The sequence below is a fragment of the Chiloscyllium punctatum genome, chromosome 15, assembly GCF_047496795.1.
Source record: "Chiloscyllium punctatum isolate Juve2018m chromosome 15, sChiPun1.3, whole genome shotgun sequence".
Classification (NCBI taxonomy): Eukaryota; Metazoa; Chordata; class Chondrichthyes; order Orectolobiformes; family Hemiscylliidae; genus Chiloscyllium; species Chiloscyllium punctatum.
Window position 1 is genome coordinate 83392426 of NC_092753.1, and position 9647 is coordinate 83402072.

The 9647-nt window shown below is 40.1% G+C and overlaps 1 protein-coding gene across 4 annotated transcripts in view; it reads right to left on the reverse strand.

Moving 5' to 3' along the window:
- LOC140486469 (dual specificity tyrosine-phosphorylation-regulated kinase 1A) overlaps positions 1-9024 on the reverse strand; it is a 114295-nt gene extending 105271 nt beyond the window's left edge. For 3 of the 4 annotated variants that reach the window (XM_072585681.1, XM_072585677.1, XM_072585679.1), the window contains exon 1: positions 8653-9024. The gene's annotated coding sequence lies outside the window, so the exon portion shown is untranslated. Of the gene's footprint in view, positions 1-8287; positions 8391-8652 lie in introns of all 4 variants that reach the window. The other variant, XM_072585678.1, reaches the window with a different exon arrangement.
- Between the last annotated feature and the right edge of the window lie 623 nt (positions 9025-9647).

Consider the following 9647-nt stretch of genomic DNA (forward strand, 5'->3'; position numbering starts at 1 on the left):
AATTGCAGGTCTCCGAGTGAAGATATTTGTATCACAGACAACCATGGTCGAAGTGCTGGAAGACTGGAGGATGGCTAATGTTGTACTATTATTTAAGAAACGCTGCAAGGAAAAGGCAGGGAACAACAGACCAGTCAGTCTAACATCAGTTGTGGTGAAGTTGTTGGTCAGAATTCTGAGAAACAAGATCTACATGCACTTTGTAAGGCAAGACCGATTTGGGACGGTCACCATGGCTTTGTATGTGGGAAATAATATCTCACTAATTTGATTGAATTTTTATTGAAGAAGTGATCAAGACGATCAATAGACGTTGTCTACGCTGACTTCAGAAAGGCCTTTGACAAGGTTCCACATCGTAGACTGAATAATAAGGTTAGATCACATGAGATCCAGGGAGACCAAGTCAATTGGATACAAAATTGGCTTGACAGTAGGAGACAGATGCTGGTAGAAAGCGGCTTGTGACCACCGGTGTGCTGCAAGGATTGGTGCTGGGTACACTGTTATTCATCATTTCTATGGAGGATTTGGAAGAGAATATTGTAGGCATAGTTAGTAAATTTGCGGATGATACCAAAATTGGTGGCATATTGAACGGAAGATTAGTGGACTGAGGAATGGCAGATGGCGTTTGAGGTTGGAGGGGGGGTGGGGGTCGAGGTTCAAATTCCTGGGAGGGAATAGCACCAACAATCTGTTCAGGTCTATCCACATCGACCCTCTAGTCAAACACATCAAAGCTTCTACGTTCTCAAAAGGCTAAGGGAAGTCTACATGTCTACATTGACTCTGACCAATTTTTAGAGATGCACCACAGTGTGGTATAGCAACTGCTGTGCTCAAGACCACAAGAAATCAAGAGTTGTGAACTCAGACAAGTCCATGAAAACCAGCATTCCTTCCATTAACTCATCTACAGTTTCCGCTGCTTTTGGAAAGCCACCACCATAATCAAATACCTCTCCCTCCCCAGTTGTACTCTCTTCCATCAGGCAGAAGATGCAAAAGTTTGAAAAAAACATACCAACAGACTCAAGAACACCTTCTTCCCCACTATTCTCAGACCTATGAATGGACCTCCCAGATATTAAGAGTTGATCTCGCTCTGCACCTTCTCTGTAGGTGTAACACTATATTCTGCATTCTGTTCAATTACCCCAATGCCCTTATGTAAGGTATGATTTGTCCGAATAGCACAAAAAGAACACTTTTTACTGTTACAGAACATAAAAATAAATCGAATCAAAATTTCAGTAAGACAAACCAGTGCAGGACTTGCGCAGTTAATGGTAAGATTCTGGGAAGTGCAGGTACATAGTTTCTTGAAAGTTGTGTAAAAGGTCGACAGGGTTGAGAATGTGGGGTTTGGCATGCTTGCCTTCTTTGGTCAGACCACTCGGTAAAAGAGTCAGGTCATCATGTTACAACATAAAGACATTGGTAAAGTCACATGTGGAATACTGCATACAATTCTGATCACCCTGCTAGAAAGGATGTTATTAAACTGGAAAGATGCAATAAAGATTTACAAGGATGCTACTCAGAATAGATGTGTTAGCAAGCTTTGAGAAGATTTGTAGTTCAGGTTGAGATTCTGGATGTAGGTTTGCTTGCTAAGCTAGAAGACGTGTATTATAAGGAGCAGCTGTATCAGCTTGGGTACTTTTCCCCTGGAGCACATGAGGCTAAGGGGTAATCTTACATGAGTTTATAAAATCATGAGGAGCATCGATAAGGTGAATAAACAAGACCTGGTTCCCAGATTAGGGAGTCCAAAACCAGAAGGCACAGGTTTCCGGTCAGAGAAGAAAGATTTAAAAGGGACCTGAGAACCAACATTTTTCCCCCAGAGTGGTGCATATGTGAAACAAGGTACCAGACAAAGTGGTAGAGGGAGGTACAATTACAACATTTAAAAGACATTTGGACAGGTAGGAAATGTTTAGAGGGATATGGGCCAAACACAGGCAAATGGAACTAGTTAAGTTTAGGAAACCTGGTCAGCATGGACAAATTGGGCTGAAGGACTGTTTCTGTGCTGTACAACTAAGTGGTTTGATGACTCTCGAAGTCATTCATATATGTTTATTAATAGTAATCACAGCACTGATCTCTGTGGCACTCCACTAGGTACAGATTGCCATCCTCTTAATACCCCCTTATCCCAACACTGTCTTGTATTAGTGAGCCAATTCTCTATCCAAGCTGATCTATTACCTCCAACACTGTAGGCACATATCTTATTAAATGGCCTCGTGTGGACCTTATCAAAGCCTCTGAAAATCCAGTTACAATACACTCGCTGCTTCCCATTTAGCTATACTGCTTGCTACCACCTCAAAGAATTCCTGCACATTTGTTGTACAACACTGCCCTTTCATGAAGCTATGCCAATTCTGTTTAATCATTTTTTTCTCAATGGTCTGCTATTACATTCATTACAATTGACTAACATTTTCCCAATAACTGATGTTAAGTGCCCTATAGCTAACTACTTTGTCTGCTTCACTATTTAAACAATAAAGTGTTACAGTGGCAGTTTTTTAAAACCTGTGCAACTTTTCCAGAATCTAAGAATTCCTAAGATTATTGCCAGCACATCCACAAACTCTGTAGCTACTTCTTTAATATCCTAGTATGCACCCCATCAGATCTAGAGAACTTACCAGTCTTTTAACTTCATTAGCTTGCATAGCAGTTTTTTTTTAGTAATAGTCTTTATTTTCTTCTTTTGCCCCTTGATCATTGAGTAATTTTGGAACGTTTGTGTTTTCTGCTGTGAAGATTGATGCAAAGTAATGATTAACTACTGAGATTTCCTGGTTCCCCATTATTTCCCCAATACTGTTCTCTAAGGGGTCTTTGTTGATTTTGGATTCCCATGTGCTTTTTACACATTTAAAGCAGCTCTTGCTGTTCTGTCTCGACATCACTTGCAGGTCTACCCTAAACGCTTAAGTGTTGGGGTAAAGGGGTATTTATAGGATAGCAATCTGTACCTAGTGGAGTGCCACAGAGATCGGTGCTGTGATGACTATTTATATATGAATTACATGGATGAGGAAAGTGAATATACTATACCAAGTTTATGAATGACAAGAATACATCCAAAGGCAAGTGGCAAGGATGATACAAAAATCTGCTGCAAAGTATTGACAGATTATGTTGGCAATAACTTCGAATCAATATATCAGAAAATGTGAGGTTATACATTTTAGTAGGAAGAGAAGAGCTTAATATTAGTTAAATGGAGAAAGACTGCAGAAAGGTACAGAAGAGGGATTTGGGAGTCAGTGTCCACGAATGATGAATGGCATCTACATTCATCGAGTAATAGGAAAGGCACATGGAAATTTGGCCTCAATTTCACAGGGAATGGAGTTGAATAGTTTGGCTAAAACTATTCAAGGGACTAATCAGATTATAGTTGGAATACAGCGAATATTGTTAGCCCCTTATCTAAGGAAAGATATACTGACTTTGAGAAAGCGAAGAAAAGTTAAGAAAACTTTCACTAGACTGATACCAGCTGTAGAGGTACTATGAGGAGGCAGAGTAGGTTGGTCCGGTTCTCATCGGAATACATAAGAATGAGGTGACCTTGCTGAAACATTCAAGATTCTTCAAGAGCATGACAAGATAGATAGGAAATGATCATTTCCCTTTTGAAAGTGCCCTGGACCAGACAGCATAATCACAGGACAATTAGTTGCATATTTAAGACACAGATGAGGAAGAATTTCTTGTAAGGTTAGCAAATCTCTGGAATTCTTTATCACAGAGGACTGTTGAGGCAAGATAAGTAAGGATACTGAGAGCGGAGACAGGCAGAATAGAGGATTATCACGTCAGCCATGATCTCAGTCTATGATAGAGCAGACTCAATGGGCTGAATTACATACATTTACTCCTAAATTTTAGGGTTTTGTGGACAAAGTTTTGATAGATCTTTCCAGTAATGAATTGCAAAGAATCATATTTTAAAACTTTGTCTCATCTCAATCCCAAATGACCAACATTTATTTTGAGACCGTGGATGCTACATTCCCCAACTGGAAGAAATATTTTCAGCATCTATCCTGACAAGCCTCATAACAATGTATGCTTGAATTAGATTACACTGCATCGTTTTGCTTTCCATGGAATACAGGCAGTGTCGTTAAATTTCTTCTCATTATACAATCCTCTCATCCAAGGACTCAACTGCATGAATACTCGTTGTTCTCCCTCCAAAGCAACTAAATTCTTCAACGTAAGTGCAGAGTGCTGGGAAAACTCAGCAGACCTGGCCTCGTCTATGAACCGAGAAATTGAGGTAACATTGCAGTTCAAAGCATTAATGTTGTTTTTCTCTCTCTACAGATGCCACCAGACCGGTTAAGTTTCTCGAGTTACGTTTCAGATTTCGAACATCTTCAATTGTGTTTTATTTCAACTAAACCCTTTCTTCACGAAGGAGAGTAAACCTGTTGGGAGTACCTGCAGCCACACCAATGCTCAATAAATTATATTACGACTTCTTTATTGTTCTGTGCAAATCTCTTTGCATCAGTAGCTAATATACCATTTGCTTCCTTAATTGCTGTATACCTGTGCAGTAACATGATTTGTGCAAAAGAACATCTAAGTACTTCCAAATATACATTTTCCCCATCTTGTAGCATGTTAAAAAGTTCTGTGCTTTTACATATTACTTACCAAAGTGGACAAGTTCACAATATATCTGCACATGTTTTACAGTATAAAATAAAACTGTAGAAAAAATAACGAAGAAATAATACTGTTGGGAAACATTATGCTGTGTTAAATCAGCTTCAATGGGATGAATGAGAAAATTACATTTCTAATTTGTAGCTGTGTTAATGATAAAAAAAGATGAAGAATTACCATTCCCATTTAGAACTGGTCATGCTAAATTGCCCGTAGGGTTAGGTGAAGAGGTAAATGTAAGGGAATGGGTCTGGGTGGGTTGTGCTTCAGTGGGTCAGTGTGGACTTGTTGGGCCAAAGGGCCTGTTTCCACACTAAGTAATCTAATCTAATCTAATCTGGTAATCTGGCATCACCCCTCAAAAGAAACAGTAACACAATTTCGGAACCAAAATATTTAAAGGGGTAAATTGGGAGAACTATCTTCAGAATTGGCAGAATCGGGAACACTGCACCTGAAAAGATAACAGAAGTTGTATTTATAAATATCTTTAAAAGGGAGATGGACAGGTACTCGAGAAATAACAGTGCGGCACAACTTCCCTTACAAAGCTCCAAAGGCTCAATGAGCTAACGGCGTCTGTCCTGGACTGCAGATTTCGGATTCAAAAAGGTGAAAAAGGACAAAAAATACCTAACCATGATCAGGTCAAATTCAAATTATTCAAATTAAATGTTTCTCATTCACATCCCACTCTCACATCACAGCTCCATGACGCAATCACCCCTGCTGACTCACTTAAGGAAAACATGACAAGATGAACATGACAATTCAGCAGGCTTCAGCTTTTCTAACTCATGGCATTTTAGAACAATGACATGTACATTATTTTAGTTTTTTTCAGTTCAATACTTCATATTTTTCTTACAAACAAAAGACTTTTACGCTGAACAATGATTTAAAACTGAACAGTCTACTTGAATGAAATACACAAATTAATACACTGACATTTTTCTGAACACAGCATTACAATCAACTTTTATTTTCAAAGTGTCTTTTTAATGGAAATCTGCCAAATTCACATTTCTCTTGCAACAACAATAAGCATGAGTACTTTTGCAATCTGGCCACCATACAATCACAACTGAAAATTGTACATTAATTAACAAATCACAAAAGCACCTCTGTAAAAGAAAAATAAATTCCCCCTGAACACAAACCACTGTAAGCAACTTTTTCAACTACATACACTGATTAAGCATTAATCGCCATCAAATGTCTACCACACTGTAACCAGACTAGAACAATTAGAATAACATTATGCTCTAACATACATAATTCAAGTGGGAAAAAAAACTTGCTTGTTATCAAATACCAGACCTGAAGAAATACAGGGGATGAAAATCTAACTGTAAATGGTTTTCAAAGAGGGGAGAAGAGCAATGTAACAACAGCCTTGTAGAATGAAGAGTCAAAAGTGGGTATTTCATCCTGAGATGAGAGGATACAACATTAAAACTGGGTATTTAGAGGAAGAACAGAGGACTAATACTCAACGTGGTTGTTGGGCCCAGGAGGATCATGCCCATGGAGGGACTTGATCACAGAAAAAGGTTCCTGAAATTTACATGTAGATAAAAAGGCATGCAATGAATGTTGGTGAGAACACTAACAGGAAAGCAGAATTTGGAACTCAGTTAACACAGTTCACTTCCAGGAACACAAACTATCATATTTGGATAGCAAACATATTGCCCCTGCCGCATTTTTGTTTCATCAGAACAAACTGATTTAATTTCGAGAAAAGAAAGAGAACTTTTACCAACCTATGCTTTGAACCCTATCAAATTGTATTGCAATCACATTTAATGAAGCACCATTCACTAATTCAATGTTACACTGCTTTGAAACAGTCAGCACTGAAGGAAAATTTGGCAGCTAATTTGCAGAGCAAGATCCTTCAATTAGCAATGAAATGATGCACCATTCAATAGTTTACAATACTAATTGATGGACAATTGATGGTCAGAAGATCTGGGAAACTGCCTTCTCTTCCTTGAAGTGTCATGGGATATTCGACAATCATTTAAGACAGTAAATAGGGTCTTGACTTCCTGCCTCATCCATCAGCCAACATTGTCTTTGGACTGGTGCTGAACATACACACCTACGACTTAGGTGAGTGTTACCCAGACTTAATCTGGCACAATCAGATGTATAAAATACAAGTCAGATATCAAAACGCCCCAAGTACCAGAACACTGTAGAGCCTGGAGCAGATTTTTGCTGGACTTGTTTTGATATTAGTTAGAAAGCTCAAAGAATTCAATCAGCAATGCTTTTTTTGTAAGCAGACCTTGCCACAAAGATTGAAGTTTTCACCAGTATTTCAACTCTACAGACTTTAAAATACCATCTGTCCGACAATCAAATTCCAATCACAATCACATTTCCTGGTGAAGTCAAAGTATCAGTTTGGTATAGAACATTTTTAGAGATCTAAGTATTGAAAACAAAGGAATGTTAAAGATATTTTTGGAAGGATTCCTCTACTGAGATCAAATGAAAGTCACTGGAGATCCAAGCCTGAATGTGCACTGGGAGATAAAAAGGTTAATCCCAAAAGGTAATTATGGGCAATTGACATTTCATTTATTGAAGATGACAGTGGCAACAAAATCTAAATAAAACTCTCTTCACTTGACCAGAATAACATACGTTAGTCTACATAGTGTTTTCAAAATATTCATCAAGCCACTTAAATAACTGTCATTAATTTGTTCAGCAATCTTGTCAATTGCTGTTAACAGATGTAACAGTTCCAAACAGCGCAAATTAGTGCAGTGTCACAATTTGGCATGTTGAAATTGGGCATAGAATCTCACATCTGTACACATCAGGTTAAAGTTTGACTTTATCAGTCACAAAACTTAACAAGTGCAGTTTTTAAGAAATAAAATTGTCATACCTCATGGTTAGACACAGTTTAAAAAGAATGGTATTACTGAGATCTGAGAAGTTTAACATCTGTCCATTCTTTGCACAAAAAAGTAAATTAATTAAAAATTCTTTTCAGAATATATAATGTTTTAAATGACTTTGAGTTGTACATATTACAGATCCAACATTTCATTTTTTTTGGCAGACATCACCCAAATCACGATTTTGCACAAGAAAACTCTTCTTTTCCACTGATGTGACAATAGCAAAAGAAAATAAGGAAATCACAGTGTATAACTAAAGACTGGGAATCAAAGCTGACATGAATTGTGCATCGTGCACTGGCTAAATAAACCCAAGCTAAACGTCTCAGTAAAATTTCTCCAAATCACTGAAATAGCACAACTGTCATATATACCTGAAAATGACATGCTTAACATTTCTAATTCCTGCTACATTGCTGTGCCCTGTGGCTGACACTTGGGGATGCAACATACACTTTAACACATTCAGCGCAGTAACGCTGTCAAAAAGGGCCCATCTTCTTCTCTGACCCAATAGCACCTTATTTTAAAGAGACCCTAATTAAACAAATTCGAACAACGTTTTAAATAAGTGTCAGGCCGCTTGGGTTGGCGGGGAAGAAAGCATAGAATTAAGTGGCTGATAAATTAGAATGAAAGTCAAGACAAACCTCTCCCCGATTTCTCTTCTCTCTCCCTCCCTCTGTTACCCAGGACACTCTCGTTGCTGAGAAGCCGCTACCGCCGCCGCCTGGGCTTACAGTCCCCTCCTTTCTGGGGAAGGGGCGGGTGTTACAGGGAAGGGAGGGGGAAGGAATGGTGGAGGTAGTGTGAAAGAAAATAATAAATAAATCTCCAGCACGGGAATTCAGAATCACCTCATTCCGCCTCCCCCGAGCAGCCTGCCGCCCCTTCGATGTGAGTGACTATTCGGGATTAAACGGTGTCTCTGACCTCCCCCCTCCCCACCTTTCCTCCTCTCACTCGGTCTTTCCCCCCTCTTTTTTTATTTCACAAAATGGCGCGCACTACAAACCTGCGCAACAGCAAACACCTCCTCGGCGCCGCCTTTTTTCAAACCCGCTTTACACCTCCTTGCGCTGCTCGCCAGCCCGACTTCTCCGGCCGCTCCGACCATTCAACTTTCTCCTCCCGCTCTCCGAATCTCCCGATCTCGCCTTCGGAGGGAGGAGGGGGGGGGGGGAAAAAAATCAGAACGGAGGAGAAGGGTAGGGAAGGTTGTGGTAGTGGTAAGGAGAGGGTGGGTGGGTGAGGGGTAAGGAGGGGATAAGGTTGAGAGAGGAAAAAAAAGATACCCCCTCCCCGCGGGTAAAAAAAAATTCCGAGGCGGGAAAGCCCTGAAAAAATTTTTTTCTCTCTCTTCTCTCTCCTCTTAACAACAAAATGGCGGCGGACGGAGCGCGTTGCTATGGGGACTGTCAATCACAGCGGGTGCCCCGGATGAGCCCCTGACGTCAGCAAGGGGATAGGCGGGGCCTGGCGCCGCTGAGGATGTTGCCGACCGCAATGCCCCGGATGCTGCCCTGATTAATGGGGCGTGGCTTGTTGCCACGGGAAGCCGTCAATCACAAATCTCCACTCTCTCTGGACCCAAGGCCCAAATCACCCAGAACCGCTGAAACATCGTGCTGGAAAGGGAGTGGTTGCCCTCTATGACCTGATGGAGGTTTCTGTGTATATTTTTCTTTGTAACACGTTGCTGTCTTTGAAAAGGTTGTACAATTGAGGGGCTTTTTTCTTATTTGCTGTGTTTCCCCAACCCCTCTTTTTTTTTGTGTGTGTTGCTCCTTTGAAAGTGTCACACAGTCTTTGTCACTAGGTTTGTTTTGCTGGAGATGCCAAACTTTTTATCAAGGACCAGATTCCCTTTCTTCTTCTCCACCCTGACTAAAACCGAAAAATCCAACTGGAAACCTTCTTCCATTGCATCCCTGAACACTGACCTATATTGGTCAGTGATTATTTTGGGAAGGGGGCGTAGAGCAAACGCTGTGCGTTTTGTCTCTGTGA